We start from the raw sequence: 26,130 nt of genomic DNA, 5'->3' as shown, positions 1-26,130 counted from the left end.
CGGACTAGGTGCGCCACTTTGTAACAGTATAGCCTTACGTCTCGGGAGTATTGCAGACCCTGATTCATATTTCGAGATGTTTAGGCAAGAATGCCGTCACAGTCGGCTTGAGGGATAGGGCATCCGCAACAAAGATTTCCGGATAAAGAATGTCATCTTTTGATGGTCTTCATGGAGTTCTGGCTTTAAGAACCAGGAGTGAAGATTTCTCTGGTGCGCAGAGGAGTGCACATTTTTTTAGGTAGTTGTTGGTGTAGTTTTATAGTGTTTTTATGGCATAACTGACAATGAAGATAAAACCACGTCCGAATCAGAGCAAAAAAAGCTTGAAAGGATAAAGACCAGTGTGAAAATTGATATCTGAAGTTCAGATATCTCCCATGCACTCAGACTTGGTCGTTTCGTCAGTAGAAAAACATGACCACTTATAGCTAGATTTGAAAACTATAAAACAAAACATGAGTGGATGAATAGTACCAGAAAAGGAGTTAGTGGAGACTTCTGCCCAGCAGCACGCAATAATAAAAAAAAAAGTTATTTGAGTTTGGCAAGTCCAAAAGTGGCGTTTCAAACTTCGTTACAAGAAAATTTTTATCGGTGGACAGTGCTACGTATACAACGAAAGTGAAGACGCCATTTGTGAAATCGGCAATTCCTATGAAAATGCAGGAGAAAACGCGATTGAAATCCATGGCAGACGTCTCCGGTCTGGTCGCATTATATCTACTAGCTAGGAGCGTGTGAGGGGAGGCGCTTTGAATAGTCTCGACTGTTCAGTGTTATAAGCAAACACCCGTAGCCTTTATCCAAAAAAGATTAATTATGCGCGATGATAGAAGACAGGAATGCTGATATCATTGTATTAACCCAAACGTGGGTAAATAGCAAAATAAGGAATAGTTAACTATTTAATTGTGAAAAGACATTTATTGTCTTCCAGAGTGACCGAACGGGCAGTGTTGGTGATGGTGTTCTAATCGCTATTAGTGAAGGCATCAATTGTTTCGTTGTGCCTGTTATTATAAATTTAGAGCTAATACAGTGCTGACTGACTGTGAACTTTTAAAAAAGTAATATTAGGTGTATGTAATGGATCACCTTTGACTGACTCATCCCTTCGCGATAACCTACACGATTCTCTAAATCATATTACCACACCGCTGGCCATCTTCTGGCGCCACCAAGTGGCCAAACCATGTCTTGGCACGTGGCGGAGCGTCGTCCTCATCTCCCTCGAGTTTCGCTTGATTAAAAGGGCCAGCTCAGTTGTTCAGCTGCTTGCTACGTTTGTTAGTGACATTTGGTGACTTGCGCAGAGTAAAATCATATGTACGTTGCCCCGAAGACGTCAGTGACGCTTCTCATCAACGCGCGGACGCCACTCCCATTCATAAAGCGAGCCGTCACCTCCGAGGCCTTCAACCCGAGTTTGAACCACTGTCCACACCGTTGCGAGCCATGCATCCACGACGGGCAGCGAGACAAATCAGCATTTCAGAAACGCCCCGCCGTTCGTTCTTCTCGCACCTCGATCACCGCCATCATATCGAAGTGACCGGTTCGAGCATGTCGAAAACTGGTTGGCCAGTTTTGACCGTGTGGCCGCGTTTGACCAGTGGGTAGACGAACGGAAGCTAATGAACACGTACTTCGTGCTGCAAGACTCGGCCAAGATGTGGTTTGAGAAGCACAAGGCATCCTATGTAAACTGGGAAGCGGTTCGCCGTGAGTTGCTTACAACATTCAGCTCGAGTGCGCGCAAAGAAAACGCCGAGATTGCTATTCTGTCGAGGTCTCAGCAGTTCAATAAGAGCGGGGCCATGTTTGTCGATGACATGACGCGACATTTCATTCGGGCCGACACTAGCATGCCTGATTCAACGAAAGTACGGCACCTCATGCGCGGGGTGAAGGAACAGTTGTTAGCTGGAATCGTTCGCGACCCTCCAAGAATTGTCACAGATTTCGCGAGAGAAGCTGCCAGCATGGAACGTTCAGTACAGGAACGGAGTACCCAATACGGCCATCAGGCAAGCGTAGCGGCCACACCCTACTGCGCGTCCGTGCCAGCAGCCAGGGGCTAGGCATTGCTGGAGCTTATGAGGAGCATTGTCCGCGAAGAGACAACCAGAGCGACCCCGTTCAGGTTTACCTGCTTATGTACGGCAAGGAGCTCACGACAATGCTCGACGTGATGCTGCCGCACGTGACAGAAGACAACATCGATGTCACTGCCTACCTGCGGCATGCAAGAGCTCGACAACTTGCCCGGATGCGCATCAAACACAGCAACGCACCTACACTGCCGGCGCTACAACTTGCGACATGACGCAGAGTACAAACCAGCAGATCATTTTTGAATTTGGTTGCTGATACACCATCGCGGACTGAGTAAAAACTCTTGCGGTGGTACTTCAGTGCATACAAAATTCTCCAGCGCATCAGACAGCTTAGTTATGAAGTTATCCCCGATGGCTAGACCAAACGCCAGCGGATCCGGGCGCGTCTAGAAATTGTCCTTGTTGTGCGCCTAAACCTTATTATGCGCGCTTAAGGCACTACTATGGCAATTTCTGATATTGCATTTACTTTTTTGTGTTTATTATGTAAGCAGCAATTCGCTGTTTTTTAAAAGGAAAGTAATTCCACGACCTGTTTCTAATTTTTGTTAGTTTTGCATAGCCGCCGGTACGATGACTTAACATTGCGATTCGACCATGCGGATCGTTTCTGTATTTTTTATTTGTTCATGCTCCTTGTCGCGATACGATGCTTTACCATCTTCTTTGTCGCACATGATACAATTCCAACTACTCGAGCGCTTTTCTACAGTGTTCTATGTTATGCTAGTCACCGTTTGCTGCTTTATGGAGATGCTTTTTAGTCTACTTTAAATTCAGCGTCAATAGTTCGACAGCGGGCGAACACATTTGGTGTTGTCGCCGCCGGCAGTTCTCTTAGTCCTTTGCGGGCGCAAGTAAGCCCAATAAAAAGTTTCATAGAAATGCAACGTCAGTCTTCATTTGTGACTTCTGGGCTTGTCTTCAGTATGTGATAATGCAGTTGAGCTGGAACTGCAACTACTATCAGGGTCTCTCCAAATTGAACACTGGATGAAGATGGTAGTATATTAGTTCCTCACAATCTTCACCTCATATTATTACCCAAAATACCCTCTTCAAATGGTTCACGTAAGGGGTATTACATAAAGAGGTGGTTATATTAGCACCGAACATTACAAGACGTGCTGAAGAAATCGGGCTTGTCCTCATACTTGATAACCATTTTATGCTGGATTGAACGCTATCGAAATAATGAACTAGCAATCAATACCTCGTACGAGCCGAAATTTCGCATCGTTGCAGCATTCATTTTGGAGCTCATACCACCGTACCGCCGATTACGACGCCTCAGAACGTTCTACATAGGGTATATAGGGAAGTGCGAGGATTGGGAGTAAAGCCTGCCTATTCATGCACCCAGTCTAGATCCAAAATGTTATATCACCTCACACATTTCAGCGGCAAATGCCAAAAGCGCATGCTGAAAAAGGCGATCACCCCTAAATGTTTGCTCCAGCAGTTACGTTTTGGATTCTTCTTTTGGCGGGGCCTTTCTACTGATCACCTGCAAGCTGAATTTAGAGCACGCAAGGCTTTTCGATAAAATCTCTGTCTCTGCCTATCGCCTTCCGTGGATAGGCCTTTGTACAAGCTTCATATATTTGCGATTACCCAGGTATCACAAAGTGGGCTATGAAGGGGGGCCCCTGGTGGGTCCGATGTAGGCAATGCAGGACAGCCCCGGTGGGCTCAATGTGGGTGCTGCAAGAGGGGCCGACGTAGGCCTGAAGGGGGCTGTCGACTAAGCCCAGATGGGCCCCACTAGGGACCGATGCAGGCAGCCTTTCGGGGCTGCCCACATTTTTCTCGCATCGCCAAAAGGGCACATCCCGCCAACTCCCCACGATGGTCCTACTTTGGACTGATTCGGGCAGCCGCTCTGTATTAACATTTGTGTTTTATTTCGGTTAGCCCCTCAGATAATGACATAGGACCGATGCGGGCTCTATAGCGCAAGCCGCACTTGGGCTTGCCCACATTATTCTCACAAGGGTCCCACGCAAGAAATTGATGGGAAGCCCTTCTCCAATTTTTCCCAATCATTATTTATGCCTATAATTAAGTATTTATTTTATGCATGTCCGCCCTTTCTGAACAGCCACAATAATAAATTTTACAATATTTCTTAACATTAATCTAGCCTAAATTACTTCGTGTACATCTTGGTCAGGCTATAGAGATGTGTGTTCTGAACAGTAATTTTGTTCTGGGTGTTGCAGACTATCCACAGCAACCACATTAGGAGCAACAGTTAGCAATCAGTATGTTGTAGTATTTTTAGCGCAATTTGCATGAGCGCGATAAATAAACGATGTAATATTTCTAACCGACTAAACATGGCAACAACAGGTATACAAATCATCTATAATAGTAATATAGGGCAGCATCTAATACAAATGAAAGTTGGAAAGAATCATTACACAATTGCCGCACGCCTTCTAGCCCCATTGCGGCCGATGTGGGACCTACAGGGGTTTTGTGTTGGCAGCCCCAATTGGGCTGGGTGTTGTTTTTGAGCCTAAAGCCCACTTTCTGATGCACATGTCTTCCGATTCCCCACAAGGGACCAATTTGGTATCATGCAAGCCTGCCCGCCTTCCAGCCCCATTAAGCCCATATGGGATATAAAGCAGTTTTGTGCGGGCAGCCCCAATGGTGCTGGGTGTTCTTTTCGAACCTAGAGCTCACCACCGGTTAGACGTGCCTTCAAATTTCCCACAAGGGACCAATTTTGGTACCATGCGGGCACGCCCGCCTTCCAGCTGCATTACAGCCTATGTGGGACCTAAAGCGGTTTAGCTAAGGCTACCTCATTTGGGCTTCACGAGGGCTTGCCCAAATTTAGCTCTTATTCATATCTCACCTACCCTCAAGTAACCTACAAGGGGTCGATTTGGGCAGCATGTGGGCATGTCCATTTTTTTTGGCCCCACTACGACGATGTAGGTCCCACAAAGATTTTATGGGGCGGCCTCATTTCGGATCTATAAGGGCTTTTCCATAAAGAGCCCACATTTAGGTTGGATTGCCCTGAAATATCCGACAAAAAACCCTTGCGGTCTGGATGCAGGAATGTGCTCTGAATTAGCCCGAGCAATGCCGCTATGAGACCCATGGAGAAGGAACAGGGGCAAGCCCAAATGGAGCTTGCTCACACTTGCCCCATCGGGGACCGATGCAGGTTTTATGATGGTTGCCCCAGCCCCACTTGCCTACATCGGACCTACTGGGGCCCCACATTCTTCGCTACCTGGGTATTTATATTTGCATAAGTGTAAGACGCAACATTCCACAGATAAAAGCGTCACTCTACGGGCAATATGCGCAACAAAGGTGAGCTTTGTTGTATTTCATCTTGCGCCAACTGGCTGCTCTACGAAATCGCGCGCGGTAGCCGTGTGCCAACACAAAATGTGCGTGACCGCGAAGAGCTTCTTTAACGCACGACTGATATGAGCGGCCGGAGGTGGACAGGTGAATCAATCAGGGAGCGTGCTTCTCACTTCAGCCTATTGTATCTTTCTATTTGAACGCAGGTCGATCATTTATGCCTCATCGAAGAGGAACACTGTAATCCACACGAGCCTACTCATTAAGAGCTACCGAAGCAACATTCTTGGTGATTTCAGGGGCGATTTTCTCCATTAAAACAGAGTGAAGACTTCCAAGAATGCAGTGCCAGTGGTCGTGGTTGCTTCGCGGCCATCCATAGGAGTGGTTTCCAGAGAGGACAGATGTTTCGGTGACTACACGTAGCCGGCACTGCCGAAAAGAAGGAAATATAAGTTTCCATAAGCAATCTGCATTCCCAGATGCGACACGAGAGTTAGTTTTGTTTATTACTAATTCCGATTTTTGACTTCATTGTTATTCTAATCAAGCTTAATTATTCTTCATGATCAGCACTCTTGCATAGTGAAAGCCATGGGGCTGGAATCAAAAACAAATAAACTTTATCCAACGCCAAACAAAAACTATATTTGTTCGTTCCGCACAGCTTAAACTGGGCACCGGTGGCCAGAATTACGTTCTAATTACGGGATCGATAAAAGTAGAGTAACATTCAAACGGAGAAAGGAACTACTTTTGCCCTCATTAGAGCACAAATGTCGTAGCACAACCTGCGCTACCAAAACGGCTGAACTTCGAAGAAAAATATAACGTTCTTTAATAAAGCAGTCACTTATGAAAGAGTTCCTGACATTAAATTTGAAAAGAAATCGCGATGTTTCATGTCCTTTCTGATACAAATCAATTCCATCTATGCAGGAAAAATTCGCAGCTGTTTTGACAGTCACTATGAGCGAATATCAGTAGACTGTAAGAATTTTAGAATAGCGAGAATTCCCGAGATGATTATGTGAATGTTATTGCATTTGATGGACGTCCGTACCATTACGATAATGGATATGAATAAATATTATTAAAATGATGAGTTATACATAATTCGCTGCACAACATTCTCTAATATAACGTTAAGAACATGCTATGCTAGGTGAAGTGAACACGGGTAACGTTCGAGCATATGTAATATTTTCGCTCCTCCTGTCTTTGTCTTTCGTTCCCGTATTGTGCGCTCACTAATTTCGTAGTCGGCTTCAGGCACGCATTGAGAAATGAAGAAGCGAATAATTGTATGCCAAATCTTTTCTGGAACATTCTGTCATCATCTATATTTCGACCGTTTTCCTAACAAGATACGCCGAAATACCAAAAACAATGTCTTCTTATCAGGGAACGTTCGACCAAGCTGTGATACTAAGATTTTATATGCGTAATGAATGCCTCTGATCAAGTTATTATGATCGAAATATGGTGAGAAGTGAAGGTAAGAGGTTCAAATGTCTACATGAAGCATTGGAGCATTTCTTTGCCGAAAGAAAACTAAATGAGTCAAAAGTCGGAAGGAATTTGAACGACGCATTTGTTAACATTCATATTTTATGCAGTTGAAGCAATAATTGCCTTTGGCTGCTCTTAACCAATAGGAGTAGATTGAATAATAAACGTTAACGCTCATTGCTACTGATGTATTATACAAGAGAATGAAGCTTCTAATAACTTTATGCTTGCTTACAATAGCTCTGGAATTATAATTTACTTCATTGTTTTTTCTACATGATTTTTAATTTGCCGTCTCCTATAGCCTGAGTCACTTTGGGACGTCAAACCCCACAACACAAAAGACATTATTTCTAAATTACTTATATATAACTCAATCAGGTACTGAAAATCTATCAGCGCTGTTGCTAATAAATATGTAAAAATCTTCTAGTCTTCTGAAGCCTGCCCTCTATGCAAGAAATTGACGCCCTCTTGATGTGTCACGAGTTTCATCTCGTATATACAGTACAGTATAGGTTAGTGTAAAAAATAAAATGATAACTTCGAAACGGACCATATATGTCCATCAGCTTAAATACGAAACTTTACGATACAAAAGGGTTTGTACATACCCTATATAAGAAAGGTCTGTCCATATCGTTAAAACCAGCTCTTTATTAAAAAAAGCAATACATGCCTCATGATTGGAGAGGGTCAAACGTATTAGCAGAATTACACTAACAAATATGCTTATTAAAGTTTGTGACGCAATCGTCATTTGTGCAGAGTTCAGGATAAGGTCATGCTATATGCTTGCATTTTGAGCACATATTTCCTATTCATCTACGAGTCTGGTTTCCAATAGGGATTTCAAACGATAGCATACGTGCTTCCATTTATTCCGTTAATTGTAACAAATGTCGGTGGGCATGCGATAGAGACAATGCGGCTTCCCTTTCCTTAGAACAAATTAATTTTCCTTACAGGTAAAGAAAATTTTGCCGCATTTTCTCTCATTCTCTCAATGACCACCATAAAAGAAGCCGGTTTTGCCGGTTCCTCAACCTTTATGAGGTTGACGCAATCGATACATCAAGAGATAAATGCACGTTCAGTACAGAAAGTTGACAAACACATGTATTTATAGTTCGTATAAAATTCTATACATTAAAATGCTTAGGAATGTAGATAGTTTTCATTCACAAACAAATCGACGAGCACAACGCATATAGGGTGAAATTATACTTAAAATCAACTTTCCATAAAATGTAGAGCGGCTCAACTTCCAGGAAAATGTCATCCGACATTCTATTTTTTCCTAAACGAGAAAATATGTGTTTTCTGTGCCGCTATTGCGTGAATCGAAAAAAAAAAGCTTCATCTTGGAAAAATCACCTGCTTTCCGAAGATTAAATGTATACATGGCTAATTCTGGGGAGCTGCAGCTTTTGCCCTTTTTCCTATGCGCTTTCACTCGCTAAAGAGAATGCATTAGTACACCGAGAAAATCCATATATCAAGAAATTATGCACTTGCTGTATAAAAATTGCCTGCCTGACAAAAGCGAAAAAGATTTCGGTCTTCCAGTAGTTGAACTTCTTCATTCAATACTCTTATAAAACTTTTTCATGATGAAGCCGAAGTATTTCTGCCTGTTATCTTTTCTAGCCCTGATTATACTCACAATGTAAGCATGAACTTTGATAACATCAATTTAGCTTGGACTTTGGCTAGATGAGTAGTTAGACACTAACAGAAAAATTCATTATTATGCTTAAAAAGACAGCATGAGTTTTATCACATAGATTCCTTTATAGTTGTTATAGCTCGAGGTTATCGATCAAGGTTTACCGCAGAGACAAGAAATGGAAGTAGGGTTTCAAGTCAATAAGGATATAGCTGGAGTAGAGTAGAACGGAATTCAATAGCATTATTGAAGGGGATGCAGGCATTGTTATTAAGCTTATAACCTGTATAAACCGAAGGTTCTACAGGTCTTTGCGCCTACATGTAGCCTTGGTTATCAGACGGCAGAAAGCTTCTGCGAAGGCTTTGAATTAGCCATATGGAAAGTAAAAACCCGTTATGCTTTAGTAAGGAGTGACTTCAATGCTAACGTAGGGAAAAAGCTTGCCGGAGACTAGGAATTTGGTGACTATGGCATTGTTTCTAGGAATAGCAGGTGGAGTTACCGGTTATGTTCGCGGTGTGCAATAATTTAAATACCATGGATACCTTATTCAGTAAACGGAAGAACCCGAAGGGGACACGGAAAAGCTTTCACAGAGGAGCTAAAAATCAGATTGACATCATACTGTGAGCTAATCCCTGCATTATGCAGTTCGGGGAGGTAATCGGGAAGGTGCGATCCAGTGACGACAGGGCGGTAAAGTCTCGAGTTATTTCATATCTGAAGAGAGAATGGAAAAAAGTTATTGTATATATTGGTTATCCAGGTGTTTTAGGTAATATTGAGTTTTAGTTAATTGTAAGATTTTGGGTGGAAGTATGCTTAAAGATTGATATATCCGGATTAGTTTATTTATTATATTTTATTCTCTGCTTATACCAGCATTTCTTCGGTCAAAAGCCATTAAAACGTTGTTTTCATTCGCTGGTCGTAGGTCTGACTGCTATATGGAAACGCAAGAGCAATCTCTTCACACACTTTTTAATTTCTTCCTGCTTTTTCTGTATTGCAGAGGTCAGCCAGATGAACGTGTGCTACGGAGAAGAGTACGGTAATATCTTTTGTTTTGGAAGCATTATTGATTTGGCAGGGCTATAGATTATGTAGGTGCACAGAAGATACGAAATCTAGTCAGTTTTCCTTCCTTGCTTACTGGTGTCGCACTGAGTTTCGACTACTTCTAAATTTTGTTGTGGGGCTGCATTTATCCGCTATACTATATTACCTCAACCCATTCATCTGCGGTCACGAGCAAAATACTTTCGATCCTAAGAAAGAAAGGTGAACAAATATAGGAAAATATCTTAAAATAGGCATCGCACGGTTGTCAAACCGGTGCAGGTCATGTCCTTTCGTACATAATCTTATGACAGGAAAATATATTGAAACAAGGAATACAAGACGTGTATCAGTGCTAACGAACAGAAGTGGGCCTGTACCACAGGATACAAAGTCTAACAGTTAAAACTAGTATTGGCTGATTTGAACACGTAGCGATGAACCTCGCAGAGAAGAAACAGAAATTTAGAAAGCCATCTACTGTCTAAATGTACGCCCCTCATGACAGCCTTCATAATTCCCCGCAACGCAGTTTAACAGCCTCTTGCTAGACGGAGAGCTGGAGGCGGAATTCTGGTCGCTTGATCAATGAGCTGTGTGATGAGGCGTTCAGACGTCTCTGGTACGGAGCGCAGGTCCACGCTCCCTGTGGAAGGATAGAGGCAGTGTGGGATTCATGTAAGATGGCCTCCATGCCAACGTTGCCGCCGTATGTTGTCCATATCGTGATGTCATCGACATAGAATCCCACGCCAGCCCAATTCCATCCACGGAAAGACGGCTTATTATCGCAGCCTGCCGCCTATAGTGACTATCATCTACGACTGTGAAGCAGTGAAAATATTAGCTTCATCTATGAGCTCAATCACATTGCATTCGTGACGTTACATCTAATTTAGGTTAGATTTGCACAGCTGCTGCGGCATGAAAGAGTGCAACCTTTGTCACCTCATCTATACCTCCTTTTCAGCATTGTCTGTTGCACCACTGCATACCAACAACGTGAAGAGATAGGAGGCGCGCAGAGTGGGTAGGATAATTAACTCGAGTTAATTACATCTAGTGGAAATTAACGGGCATGGTCAAGGCATGTAGTGAATAGAGAGTGTAATCGATGGTCGCTTGGGGTAAGAAACTGGATTCCAAAGAAAGTAAAGCATAGCAGGGGGCAGCTGAAGGTTAGGTGAGCAGATGATTGAGGTAAAGCAGTTTGCAGGGTTCAAGTGGATACGGCTAGCATAGGGCCGGGTAAACTGGAGGATTGTGGGAGCTGCCTTCGCCCTGGAGTAGGTATAGCCCGGCTGATGATGATGATGATGATGACGATGATGACACCTGCTACTCCCTTAACACAATGTACAAGATTTGTGTACATTGATCCGCAAGGCATATAAGGTCGCCAAATTCCTTTCCAACACACCCAACATAACTCTCCCTCTCTCTCTCTTCCTGGCGAACCCTACTATATGAGGCCAAGATTGCTTCAATACCTGAGACAACACTGCGACACTGCTGCACTCAGAAGGCCGGGCATGAGACCACCTTGGGGTCTGTGTGCTTTGATAATCTAGGTCAAAATAGTATTTCCGTCTGCTGCGCTTCGCTATGTGCAGTGTTCGCTGTTTAGCAGCCAATGACGTCTCGAAACGTATAACGCTGGAGAGAAGGAGGTGTTGTCCGGGACTCAATTGCTAGTTCGTCCGATGTACTTCGTCCAGAAAAATTACCCTAATCATCTCAGCGTATGAAACACAGAGCATTGAATTTTACACGAACAGAGTGCACTGCTCATTGAGGTTTCTGCTGCAGATATGGCAGTCAGCGCTTCCGTGGAGAACAGCTGATAGCGGTCATCAATATTATGAGACATATACTCGCTAGTCTACTTCGCTGGCCGGAGAACCCCGCATATACTCGGTTTTTGTTGTGAGCTTCAGGTGTTGGTAGAGTTTATCCTTAAAGCACTTCCTACTTTGAAATGATAAGCGGGAATATCTACGCCAGCACTTTGGTGAGTTGGAGATGAGCGGTACTGGAGCTGCGTCCAATAGCGCAGTCAAGCAAGGGCATCAGTCTCCGAACGCCGCAAAAAGGCGAGAATTAAGAGCCACACACCTGCGCTGGTATGTACCTAACGCCTTCAGTAGTGATATTTTAGTGCAAGGCCACTCCTGCGAAGGTTATATCATTTCATCCCAGTATGGCTAATGGGAAGAGGACATCAGCCCTAGAGCGCCCTTTTCTTATATTTGGCTCGACGATCTCTACAGGATCCCGTGAAGCTTTACGCAAATAATGAAAATAAAAAACAATTGCTTGCTTCTACATGCAAAGGTCAAAGCCATGGTGTTAATACAAAAATTGTACATGCCGCGTAGAGCACTGCTGCCACTACTGCGTTTTTGAAAGGACATAACACAAAGAGCAATAAAATATTTAGTAGAAGATGTTCTCCAGTTCGTTTTTTTAACGAATAAACGCGTTAAAGTATATTATGGATGTATACCTGAAGGGTGGTTGTGAAGGCTAGCTTCAGCCGCCCAACGACGAAAAAGCGAATTGCTGGAAGCAGGGAGACGAGGCGTGTGGCTCCAGCCATGGCAGACGCCGAAGCATTGTGAGGGGATGCTCGTCGCGAGTCCCAGAATTGAAAAAGGGTGTCCCGGTCATGACGCGTTCAGTGAAACACGTGAGAGGTGCGGCACGCCTGGAGACACCGCTAATCGCCACAGTGTTAGAACTGTTGGGTGGAGGGGACAAACCACCTCGAAGTGTAGCGGATTGGGCAGGTGACCTCTGTGGACAGCCGTAATGTGCCTCCAAAGATATCCTAGCTCTTTAGGGCCAAAAATGCGCTGGGAACGGGTGTCTAGGAGTTGTCCGCGGGATCGGTGAACTGCGTAAGGGAAGTGGACATTGCCGGACCGAAATTACGACCATTATACGGGTACGACGACTGGTGAGCACAGTGCGGCAAATTACTGATCCTGGGTGACATCCGGATTAAAAAATCTGTGGAAAGTGTGAGAACGGGCAGAGACCTCTGACGGACTGGAAATGCTACTGGGCGCGGCTCACTACATGGTGGGCCAATTGAGTGGCGATCGTCACTACGCAAATTTGTATATTTAAAGGTAATGTGTTGCTTCTGCGTGTTTTATCACTTTGGGAGACAGCTGCGTACCTTGCCAACATTAGATAGGCGTGTCATGCGTTGTGAACGAATGATGTTGCTTGTTTTAAGTGACTGGGTGGCAGAAGTTGTGGGCAGAGCTTAGCGGTTGGTAAAACCGAGTCTCAGAACTGGAGAAGGTGTTCTGGGCTATAGTTCAGATGCTCTGCACCGTCGGGTACACCGAGGAAGGAATATTTCCCTGTTAACCAGATCCAAATGCCACCTCTCGTGTAAATATTGTAAATTTTCTGTGTATATAAATTCTCCAGTTGCTCATCGTAACCACAGTGTTCACGTCTTCGCTACAACATCCCGCGCGGAGCTCTTCTGGAGCAAGCAACTTCCGCGGCACGTTCGCCATCGCTGACGGCGAACCACAAGTGCAAAGGTATCAAGAACAAAACGATACAATGTGCAAACCGTTACTGTGTGACCTACACGTGTTCCGGAATACGTAGCAAGGTTTTACGACACGAACGCAGGTAATGTCCATGCTAGCAATTGTACTTGAAAACTGTTTCAAGCGCATCACTTCTATGAAGCACCATATAGTTGACATTTTTATTTGCGGTTTTCAAGAGCCACAAGTATCCAGCCTTTTATGAGTGGGTATAGCTTATGAAGGGTCCTGTTCTGTTTGTTTTTAAACACTCGCTATCGCGACATTCGGCTTTATTACTTTCTTTGTCACAAAAAAATGACTCGCCGTGATGAATCCGTAATTATTACTCCCACCCGTGTCTATTTCCACCATATTCAAGTTGTTCTTGTCAGCGCTTGAGGCTTTTCATAGATTCCTCTTTGCCAACATTTATTTGAGCGTTGACATGTCCAGCTGGTATTCACAGCTCGACAGCCGATGAGTGTACTACGTGCTAATGCAGCCAAGTTTTTTTTTGCGGGCACAAGTCAGTGGAATCCGAGATTGCGTTCTTATCTCCACGAAGCGACAATTCGTATGCAGTTATATGCGTTTCGCTTTCGAATATTTAAGATTATTTTCCTCAATATGGGGTATCACATTTACCACATTAAAATTCGTTAACAGAGAAGTAAGTTTTTAAATGGGAAAGTATAGATCAATTTCTCTTGAAATTGATGTATACTTTATTTGAGAATTTTAACAACACGTTGCTTACTAAATTTCAGTGGAGGTAAAAAATTTATTTTTTACAAATAAAGTTCTAATGGTGAGGTTTCGCTGCATGAGAGTGGCAGAAGTTTCAATATCGCACATAATATTTTCTCGATAGAAGTGTCTTATTCCTGTTACCTATTTTCAGGCAAAAGTATCGAGATATCAACAGAAGGGCTCGTCATCTTGTCTGTCCACCTTGGGTAAGGGCAAGCTTAGAAAGTTGATACTCAAAACTAAATTCTGCACTTGAAGTGCATACGCTATAAGTTTTCTCATGACAGTGATAGGAGCGAAGCCTTGGGAGGCGGTGAATCTTTTGGTTTTCTCCACAGAAATTACCTAGATCAACAAGGTAAAACCTTTAGGGGGCACTCTGGATCCCTAAACTGCGATACGTGAACGACAGCCTCGGTCGCACGGTGGTCCGAAGCACTCCACTGCGGCACCTCTTTCTATCTGCTTTCACTCCCTCCTCCGCAATTACGCGATAGCGGAAGCTACAGGCCGACATATAAGCCCCGCATTAACCGAGCGGTATGAACGTGCATGCGTGGCATAGCAATAATGTGAATGCATGGGTCCTGACAGGCTGATTCTGATATCACCCTCTCATGTGAAAGGAGATCCATTACATGAGTATGCAGTGCAAAAGAACCGTTACCGACTCTCCCAAGTTTCCACCGTTGTGAATGGAGAGGACCGAGTTGGTAGCTCCTGCCAAGCATGAAGTCAGGAAGCCCTATGTCCAGTTAGTGCTCGGCCATGTTAGCTGCCAGCTACCGTCTTCCACGTAACGAAAGTGTTACAGAAGGACGGACGGACGGACATGATCCGCAAGCATGAGACATTAAAGGCAATCACATTAACATCATCATTATTATCATCCGCCTTACTAACCCAGTGCAGGGCAAGGGTCTCTCCCATATTCCAACAATTAACCCGTTCCTGTGCTAGCTGCATTCACTTGACCCCTGCAAACTTCTTAACCTCATCTGCCCACCTAACTTTCTGCTGCCCCCTGCTTCGCTTTCCTTCCTGCGGAATCTAGATTGTAATCCTAAGCGACCATCGGTTACACTCTTGTCGCAATGCATATCCTGCCCATGCTCATTTGTTCTTGATTTCCACTGGAATGTCAGTAACTTGAGTTATTTCTCTGCCCCAGTCTGGACGCTTCCTGTCTCTTAACGTTACCCCTACCATTTTTAGTGTCATAGCCCTCTGAGTTGTCCTCAACTTAAGTAGAACCCCCTTCGTTAGCGTCCACATTTCGGCCCCATAGGAGAGTACAGGTAAAATGCAACTGTTGTATACTTTCCTCTTGAGCGATAGCGGTAGGCTGAGAGTAATAATCTGCGAGTGTTTGAGAAATGCGCTCCATTCAAATATTATTCTCCTTCTTATTACCCTTTCATGGTCCGGATCTGCGCTTACTACCAGTTCTAGTAGTCATATCCGCTTAGTACTTCCAGTACTTCGCTATCTAACGCAAAATTCTCTTCCTTCCCGAGGTTGTTTAGCATTACCTTAGTCTTCTGCATATTGATTTTCAAGCCTATCTTTCTACGTGTCCTATCTAAGCCACCAACCATTATTTTAGTTCATCCCCTGAGTTACTTAGCAGGGCAATATCATCAGCATATCTGAAATTACTGATGTATTCTCCATCTACCCTTATCCCTAACTGCTCCCTTTTGAAGTGTGAATATTTCCTATAAGCAAGTTGTGAATAGCACTGGGGAGATATAGTGTCTCCTTCCCTAACACCTTTTTATTAAAATTTTGCTTCTTTCTTTATGCAGAACTATGGTTGCTGTACAGCCATTACATATATATTCCAGTACTCGCTCGTACAGCTCATCTATATCCTGATTTCGCAATACCTGCATGACCGCCGTGGATTGTACTAAGTCAAATGCTTTTTTGTAACAAATGAATACTACGTATAAGGAATGGTTACAATAAAAGCATTTTCCACCACCTGGTTGATAGTACGGATAAGATCGATAGCAGAGTATCAGTCCAGAAAACATACTTCAATTTTACCTTGACTGCAGTCTAAGGTTGTCTTGATTCCATTAGCTGTTACCTTCGTAAATACCATATAGGTAACAGACAGTAGGTTGATTGGTCCATAATTTTCAGATCCTGAGAGTCCCCTTTCTCATTAATTAGGATATTATTTTTGTTTTTCCATAGTTCTGGTACCGTCGATCACCAGGCACTGCGCATACAGGGTGGCCAGTTTTCCTTGCACGATATCGCCCGTCCTTCAAGAAATCTACAGTTAGCTTAACCTCACCAGTGCTTCTCCCTTTTTCATAGTTTTCAACGCTTTCTTAACCTCATCCTTTGTTTCTGGCGGAACGTCTGACTGTTTTTCCCTGCTGCTGATCTCAATATTGTCCCGACTGCTTTGGCTACGGTAGAGGTCACTACAGAACACCTCGGCTACTTTGACTGTCTTGTTCTTATTTGTAATGGCATTGCCCGCCTTGTCAATTTGAGCATACATCTGATTTTTGCCTATGTGCAATTTCTTCATCACCGCTTTAAGGCTTACCCCGTTCATTACGGCATGCTCATATTTTTCCTTGTTATACTTCCTTATATCGGCCATTTTGCGCTTATTTATCAGCTTGGATATCTCTCCCAATACTATGTGGTCCATTGAATTGGAAGCTTTTATACTTTGCGTTTCTTAATAAAATCTTTTGTCTCCTTAGACAACTTACCGGTATCCTATTTAACTATCCTACCACCTACTTCTACAGCGCACTAAGTGATGATATCTGAAATTATTGCTCATTGCTTCTGTACTAATGTCTTCATGTTTGAATAGAGCTAAATATCTATTCTGTAGCGAGACCCTGAGCTCTTCTGCCCCCCTACCCTCCCCCATCACCACTAATTCGTTAACTTCTTTGTTACCAGATTGACTTCGTCAGATTGAGACTAATTCGAGACCTTACCATCCTGTGGTCATTGCCTCGCACTTTCCTGATTACCTTTATATCCTGCATAATGGTGGTGTTTCATTTTAGTCTCCCCGTTAGGACTTTTCAATTTTCCATTTACAGTTTGTAGGCTTCCTGAAGAAGGTGTTCATAATTCTTAAGTTACTGCGCTTCGCACACTGAACTTGTGATTCCTTCTGCGATTCCTAGAACAAATTAAATAGTCACCCACTGCCAGGTCTTCTACTTGTTTCTTTCGCCCATTAGTACAATATGCTGCGTCTTTCATTTCAGAAGCTTTCAACTGCCAGATTCTCATGACTACATGTAGGCGCGTAGGACTGTACAACCTTCAATTTATACCACATACTAAGCTTATTTGCAATGCCAGCCATCCTCTCTATAATGGTATAAAATTAAACTATATTTCCAGCTACATACGCATTCATAAGGAAACCTACTCTTAGTTCTCGCCTCTTTGGTAAACCTTGATAAAACAGTACATGCCCGTCCTTCAGTAGAATATATACCTAATTCGGCCTCCTGATCTCCATAAGCCCTATGGCATCCTTCATACCCTCTAGGTCCTCTAACTGCACTGCTAAACTAGCTGCACTAGCAAGGGTTCGAGAGTTAAACGTTGCCATGGTCTGTTTCCAATGGCGGCCTGTCCAGCGGAGCCAGTAATCCTTAGCACCCCCCCGCTGCGTCACAGGTCTGACCGGCGCCTTGGTCTCTTGCTCAGCAGCCGCCGTTGACTGAGGGCTGGGATTTTAGAGGACTAATCATGACAGGTTGTGGCCAATTACTGCACCAGGGCGACGAACTCCTGTTTTGGAGAGGGAGTGCGTAGCCAGAGGTGTTCTGCAGCATTAGCCCAAAACCTATTTATGTAATTCCCTCAATACGCGGATGTTTTCACGCGGATTTTGTTTATTTACTTTGGGCACAATGATACTTCTTTCACATATGTGCATGGTCGCTTACATAATTACCGCTTGTTTCCTAATTTGGACAAAAAGAACAACATGCATGCGGATATATATCTATTCACTGCAGACTACAACAGCTTCGCATTCTTTGATATTTTTTCAAACGCTACAGACTGGCACATGTACCACAAAAAGATACTTCTTGGCTTTTCATGAAGGTTTCGCCAGTTCGCTCTTCCTACGTTGAAACTTCGCAGCCTGCTTTTAAAATAGGCTCAGACGACACCAATAGATATCGACCTAAGGATGGCCTTTTAAGCTCGCTCTGTTGCCGCAGTTGATCTGTTTTTAAAGATTTTTATCAACAAGGTGCGAAATTGAATAGTTCTTGTCGTAATTCAATTTTCAATCGTCTCCTCGGAATTCGCACTCACCATCAATTCGAAGGGATATTAATCTTTAGGCTAAGAACACTGTCTTGTTTCACTATAGCCCAGTGAATTAAAAATTTTACTAGCCGCATATTTTGCCAGAAACAATTTGCATCTGTACCTCAGTCGATGTGCGTATCATTTTTGGAATGGAGGCTGCTCCATAAAGCTTTACTTGAGGAAATATTATAATAGAAAAACAGCACTTATTCAATCTTTATGATGTGGAGCATATGGCTTGCAAATGATGTTTTAAAAAAAGTTGTAGTTTAGCTCTGGATAAACAAAGAGCCAGCGAAAGCTAGGGAGTGATGGTTACGCTTGGACATTGGCCGTGGCTTAGCCCAGCCAGTCCAGAATATACGTAGCGGAAGCATGTGGGCCTGGCACAGGGCTCCCTACTCCTCTCTAATTCAATCTAATTCCATCTAATCCAGTGCAATTCATTCCACTCGAGACTAATTTAACCGAACCCAAATCAATCCAGTGTAATCCTATCCAGTCCAATTTTGCACAGTCTATTCCAGTTAAATCCAATCTTATCCAATTCAATGCAATATACAATGCAATGCAAATAGAAACCAAATCAACCCAAACCAATCCAGTCCAATTCAGAACAATCTTATGTAGTTCCATACAATCGTGTCCAATGCTGAGGACACGCTCGACCGAAATGAGCCACTGACTAGTCTATCATCGTCAGTACTATCATGCTCACGCTAGGAGAGGAGAATTGAGATGTGCTATTTACAATCCCGGGCGTGGCTCATTAGGTTAATGCGCCCAGCTGGGGCACCGAAGGCTGAAGGTTCAATTCCCGGTGGAGAATTGTTTGTATGAGGAGACGGTAGCTCCGCTTTACGGCATAGCTGTGACCACCTGATGTCTCACTTCTCGCAAAAAAAGTGCTTCTGGCGACCGATGACAACCGATCGAGGTGATGCGTCTCCACACGCAAACGTACCCGATGAATGACGGGGATCTGGGCTTTCACATTTTTTATGTGCTCAAAAGTGACGCATGTTGGTGGGCTTGGCGAGTGTATTCGCGGCTTGTTTTCTGCGTTTTTCCCTACTCGGCGTTGTACAGTTAAATGAGTGTGCAGAGGAGCATCATTTTTATTGCCGATATAATCGATGCTAATAAGACTAGTAACAAATATTGGATTGATTTGCGCTCGGGTGGTCTTTCTACTTTCAGTAAACAGATTTCAATGCGCCCATTAGGATCCCTTGTACATTCGGATAGGGAACTTGAACATCAGATAGGGAGAAGGTGGATAATCAAACGATATACATATACATAAGGAAAGGGATGATGGCAATCTGGATCAAGAGAAGAAATTCTATTAGACGAACCATACTGTAGAGCACATCGGGGGCTCGCCTGAACGCATGAATAATACGTAGCCACAATTCATAAAATGAACTTACATTGTAGGTCACTTTAGCCGGCGTTACTGTGTACGTGCTGGTATCATAAATGTGCAGATGTAATGAAAGAGACCAATATATATGGCTGCAAAAGGAAATACAGTGATAACAATAACTATAGGTGTAGCGATACCAAGTCAGAAATACCAGATTATTTGTGCAGCCATAGCGAATTAAACTATAAATGGGTAGAGCATGAAATTTAAATAATTCGACTGCTGGTAGTTAGGAATGATAGAGTGTTTTCTAAGAGACAAAGATTAGCGGGCGGTAGAAGGTTTCGTATGAGGATAAGAGTTCGAGGTAAGACTAAATTGTGGCCAATTGGTTAATTGCAATAATGAGAAGATGCCGCCTTATTGCTCAATTCAATATGAGGCTTCATAATATCATGTGAACAGGACATATATCACATGAATTGCTGTGAGTGCGATAAGCTAAACAGTAAATTTCTATTTCCTTATCCAACGAGTTAACATGCATCCCCTGCTTTAATGTCGACTAGTGTTAGCATCGCTCGTGGCAGAGAAGCAACCCTTCGAAGCAAGGAACTCAATTTTGGAAATTGATTTCAGTCTTCAATAAGCACCTGCTTGCTTATATACGAGCTTATGTCTAATTGAATGGGATTTCAAACTATTCCTACCATGAAATAAGAATGGTAATGCACGAATTCAACAGAAAAAGTTTATTCCATCTAACTGATCCCTCGTAAAAGAGATACAAAAAGATAACCTTGAAGATATCAAATGCTGTTTGAGCTTATCTGCAGCGTTAGTCCACACTCGGGGTTTTTACTGACATGCCTTAAATGGTTGAAAAAGGGGCATTATATGTATACATTAGTTGTATAAATCCATTTTTTACAGCGAACTATCTTACAATTGCTATTGCTACTGAAATGTTTCAAAATACGAATTTGTTCCCTGCATATATTCTTGCTTTTATACAAATTTGAGGTCTAAATTCGCGGGAACGTACCTTCTTGAAACCCTATCACATTTTCTCTCCCTTCAATATTATTGGAAATACGCATGTTAGATCAATTATGAAAGCCTATTTGTAGCGAATTTACCTTAAACACACCTGTAATTTCTACCATTCATCAGATGTCGTGCTAACTGTAAATTGGTTGTGTTGCTTTAAACTGCTTCACAAACTGTGTTAAGAACCATTCAGTCATACAACCATACGTGCATTCAGCTTGTGCCAATTTAATGCAACTCAATTTCTCATCCTAATTTCCTGTCACCACTTGCATTCACGAGTTAACATGCATCCTCTGCTTTAATGTCGGCTAGTGTTAGTATCGCTCGTGTCAGAGAAGCAACCCTTCGAAACCCGCAACTGAATTTTAGAAATTGATGTCAGTCTTCTCTTAAGCACCTGCTTGCTTAGAGAAAAACGTATGTCTAACTGAATGGGATTTCAAACTATACGCTACCATGACATGAGAAGGGTAGTACACGAGTTAAACAGAAAATGTTTATTCTAGCTAAGACAAATCTCGTAAGAGGGATGCAAAAAAGATAAACCTGAAAGTATCAAATGTTGTTCGAGGCTATATGCTGCATTTGTAATTTCTCCGACATTCATTGACCCCATACGCACCACGTCAACAAAACAACACCACTCCACGTGACACGCATCATACAAGAGTAAATTAATGATCCCGATGCCCTCTTAGACACGCTTGAAAACACATACTTCTCCCCTGAGTGCCGCCACACCTATACCCCCGCATACAGGACATCACAATTGGATTCTTTACAAAGGTTTCTCGGGGATAAAATTCAAAAAAACCCTCCTTAGTCTCCGAAAAAACTCCGCGCCTGGTCTGTACCAAATCACAAGCACAATGCTCTGTAATCTGGCAGACCAGTCCATCAGCGAAATTATGCCATACTTTATCCAGTGTTGGAAGGAGGGTATTCTCCCGCAGTCTTGACGTCATACGAAGGTTATGTTTTTTCCCAGACCTAACACAGCACTTAAACTCAAAAACCTTCGCCCGATTTCGCCAACCACATGTCTCGGGAAGGTCTTCGAGCATGTTGTGCTAGTGAGACGTACAGCACATGCGGCAGACAACCACCTACATCCGCACAGTATGGTGGGATTTAGACTGCATCTAACCGCACAAGACGCCATGCTGCAACTCACCCACAACGTTTTTGACCCACTCTTTCCTAGTCACACCAAGACAGACTTAGCTTTGGATATTTCCAAAGATTTTGATCGCATCGAAGATCAGACAATCGTGAGTACCCTATTCAGATTGAATGTAGGTTCGTGAACGTACACCAACATTCAAGGATTCTTCACTGTCCGTACAACTTAGATACACATCGGTCCTCATTCTGCCTACTCCTACACGCTTCAGAGTGTCGTCACCCCACAAAGGTCTGTTTTTCTCCATTCTTGTTTAATGTCACTTTAATCCCCCTCTCCCGAAAACTGTCAGACATCACACATCTGAAACACACCCTCTTACGAACGACATCACGCTGTGGACCACTTACTGTACTGATGACGGTATAGGCACGGTACAGGAAGCAGCCACCCAGACTGAAAATTACGCAAGCAGCATCGGACTATCCTGTACCTCAGCTAAGTCTTAACTATGCTCATCATCCCCAAGAACAGCCGCTCGCCCCGATTCGCTTATTACTATTGAATAGAATGGGAGCCCTGTACCGGAGGTTGAAGCCATCCTCGTATTTGGCCTACGTATCCAGAGCAATGGTAAAATCACCCCCAGCCTAAAGAAACTCGGACAGGTTGCAGGCGCGATATTGCACTTCACCCGCAGACAGTGTTTCGGGTAATTATAGGGCCATGAAGGAGCGCGAATGTTGTTGACTCAACCATACATTCCTCATAAGCCGTATGCTTTACACAACGCCGCACCCACAATTGTCCAAACACGATAAACACGCATTCGTTGCCTTGATCCTCAACGCATTCAAAGTCGCACTCACCTTCGCCTCAACATACTCACAGACAAAGTGCCAGGCTTCGGTCTACACAACGCGATTGGGTAGCTCGTGGAGGCCCACCGACAGGCCCAACAATTAATACTCATGCAAACAGCCACTGGATGGTATTCGTAGAATCCCTTGGAATCATGATAACGGCTAACGACCGAACCCTTTTCTCCAGTCCTTGGAACATCCACCGAGATCTACTTAGCAAGCCACTCCCGAAACATTTGCTTCCATCTTACCATGACCAGCGCCGCAGAGCCCATGGAAATGCGCTCTACCGAAATTATGGCAGTGAGTCGGCCGCTTTATGGGTGCATACTGCTGCACGGGTCATCAGGCGACCGCAGCCGTGGTGAATTCCTCCTCATGCCATCTGCTAACATCACTTCTACCCCGGACATCTCCCCAGAAGCGGCAGAGGAAGCCGCCCATGCAATAGCCATAACCCGCATTAAAGCCCCGTACATTTTAACAGATTTAAAAACGGCGATTTACTTTTTACACGAGGCCGAGCCCATTTCGCTCTTTTTAGTATACTCTGCTCGCCCGATGTATTTCAGCCCCAACATGTCGAGCTGATACAGGTGCCTGTGCACTCCGGAAATCACGGAAACGAGGCTGCCAACCTTTTAGCTCGAGGTTCCTTCAACTGAGCACAGGTTGCCTCTAATGCAGAATTTACGAAGGAGCGCATGCACTCGTTCAGCGAACTGACGCAGGCCTACCGGCCTCTCGCCAGCCTACCCCCACCACTCCGTAGACAATAAACGCGCAACGCTATGGCTCCGACTGTAAACACACACTCTTCCTTTGCCCCTTATCCTATTCCACTACCATCCCTCCTTCTCCGCTCCTGCCTGTACCTTTTGCTGAGAACCCTTTGCCGGTTCCCTTCACATTCTGTTTCCGTGCCCGGCCGACCCTCTCCAGCGGGGCCTAGAGCATTGAAGACCTAGGAGGACTGGAAGACCCTGCTGGCCACGGAGGACCGGCGGGGAGACAATCGCCGTCGGCCGTGCAGCGGGTGTTATGAGCCTGAGGGATATAAACACGAATTTCAGTGGTGTCGTGCGTGGACGCAGGAGTCTCCGCCCCCTGGATTACTACGCATAATAGATTTTATGTATGTCTGTCTTTGAATATGCACGTGATGTGACAGAGATTTAGCAGGGAAACTGAGGGAAAAAAGTTGTACCTCGACGGTAAATTAATTTCCTGTGGAAACGACACAATTTACAAAATCAATGCAGAAGAGGGGTGCGATTGTCAATGAAGTGTATAATACAACTAGCGAGCTTTTAGTTTAAATTAAGCATGTCGAGATCAGATGAGTAAAAGGTTTAGGGATTCCAGACAGACTAGAGAATAGGAAACATTTATATTGCAAAGGAACATTTGAGCGGTTTGGTGGTCATTTTTCTTATTTCGTGGTTCATCTTGAGTTTCCCCACTCGGGGACCAGTAGTGCGTGCTACGCACAAAGCACATTAACATGGATATCACAAATCTTGTAAAAAAGGGCGAACATTGTGTATTGGCGTTTATGCACCCTCTAGTACACTGTATTCCTGAAGGACAAAAAGCGCTCTCAGGACCGGAATCAAAAAGAAGAAAAGTAATGAGCAGAAACTTGAAAGAAAGAGCAAGAATATCAATGGTAAATAACCAAGCAGTAAATTTAAATATTCAAAAGAATAGAACTTTTCAATTTAAGTGTGGAGGCAGCTAGATTTATAATTTTACAAACATTTACAACTAAAGCAACTTTTAAATCACGTCAAAATACTACTTAAGGACGACCTTCCCTGCAAACTAGGAAGCTGGCTATGAAAAATATAAACTGATCACAAACTAAAGATTGCTTCTAATGTGGCATTTGTCGAAGTTAAAAGTTAAGTTAAATTGGTTCACAGGAAGGGAAAGGCGCAGTAACTGTCACACTTGCTCTGTGGACACCCGAACCGCGCCGTAAGGGAAGGGAGGAAGGTGGGAATGAAATTGGAAAGAGAGAAAGAGGAGCCGTAGTGGAGGGCTACGGAGTAATTTCGACCACCTGGGGATCTTTAACGTGCGCTGACATCGCACAGCACACGGACGCCACTTCGTTTCGCCTCCATCGAAACGCAGCCGCCGCGGTCGGGTTCGAACCCGGGAACTCCGGCACAGTAGTCGGGCGTCTTACCACTGCACCACCCCGGCGGGGCACATTTGTCGAAGTTAACGAATAAAATTTGGCATATTTTCATAAAATTCGATATTGTGCACTAAATATCCTTCTGGTGAGAATTTTGTACATTCAGATCTCTAAGCATGAAGTAGTCTATCCAAAAATAAAAGTAATGACTTTCTAGTCTCATTTACGCTTTATTTCTTCTAACATATCTTGGTTATTCCGACAGACAGAGAAAGCAATGGTATTATGGTGTTACTGTGCTACCCACAAAATCATCTTTATTGCTTCTGTGACTCATAAAGTGCGCAGAACCTTTGTAAATATGCCCTTAATGTTTAAGCCAGAGCAGCGGTCCACCTCTTAGAACACGGGTCTAGAATTTTCCCATGATGGGCAATGATGGCGCAACGATTGAAAGCGCCACCAGGCGGGCCGGAGGCGGACCTTACTCCCGAAGCCCCTGCGACAACTGTTCTTTAAATTTTATGCATTGGGAAGCGAAATGGAGCCGTGAAGAGGAGCACGCGGCCATTGTGCATAAGCGGTGATTGGTCCGTTCGGGTGTGACAATTGTCTTTATTTCGGAAGCCACGAAGGCGAAATGATTGCCGGAACTTGCGGAACGGATAAATTTGGTTGATTGTGTTTTTCTTTGACTATGGAGTGGTAAACGATCTAGGGATTGCTTTAGAAACTATTGAGCTTAAGACCCAAGTTTTACGGACAGTGATAGATGTCCTCTCAATATGTGGGAATTGTCGGTTGAATCATGAGGCAATGATATGCAAATCAAACTGCATAGAGCCCCTGCAGTATGGACCATCATCCTAGACCTTTATAATCAGGTTCATGTGATCATGAAAGTGTTCCCGGCAGAAGGTAGACATTGGCCATTATCAGATGTTGGGCAGAGAAATAATTCCACTCTTCATCATTATAATCAAATCGGTGGGCACCCAATATGTTTTGTTTAGATTGAACCAAGCTATTTGTTTTTTGTTATTCGTTGCCAGAAAATCACGTTTTTTCTGTTTTTTCTTACAGTGCCATTTTAATCAGAAAGTTGGAGATGAATGTGGCAAGAGAGGCTGCGTCTGCATTCAGTCACCACCAGGACCTGGTCTTCAACCACTTTCTTGCATATGGTCTCCGGCACGCTTATTTGATTGGTGACATCAAATATGAATAAATAAAGATATTCAGGAATA

The 26,130-nt window shown here is 43.7% G+C and overlaps 2 long non-coding RNA genes across 6 annotated transcripts; one reads left to right on the top strand and one right to left on the bottom strand.

Annotated features, from left to right (window-relative positions):
- Positions 1-1,870: 1,870 nt before the first annotated feature.
- Positions 1,871-12,681, bottom strand: LOC146181547 (uncharacterized). The gene is made up of 2 exons (XR_014700230.1): positions 12,203-12,681; positions 1,871-5,885 (listed from the first exon to the last, which is right to left on the bottom strand). It is a non-coding gene; the product is annotated as an uncharacterized LOC146181547 (long non-coding RNA).
- LOC146181546 (uncharacterized) lies at positions 8,495-26,130 on the top strand. 5 transcript variants are annotated; one of them, XR_014700234.1, is made up of 4 exons: positions 8,495-8,634; positions 9,650-9,688; positions 14,155-14,209; positions 25,967-26,130. It is a non-coding gene; the product is annotated as an uncharacterized LOC146181546 (long non-coding RNA). The 5 variants fall into 5 exon arrangements; XR_014700231.1 differs by lacking the exon at positions 8,495-8,634 and adding an exon at positions 8,866-9,040; XR_014700232.1 differs by lacking the exon at positions 8,495-8,634 and adding an exon at positions 8,868-9,019.

This window comes from Amblyomma maculatum, chromosome 8 (genome assembly GCF_055883805.1).
Source record: "Amblyomma maculatum isolate TAMU_Amacu chromosome 8, ASM5588380v1, whole genome shotgun sequence".
NCBI classification, from domain to species: domain Eukaryota; kingdom Metazoa; phylum Arthropoda; class Arachnida; order Ixodida; family Ixodidae; genus Amblyomma; species Amblyomma maculatum.
This window is presented reverse-complemented; position numbering and strand designations above follow the sequence as displayed.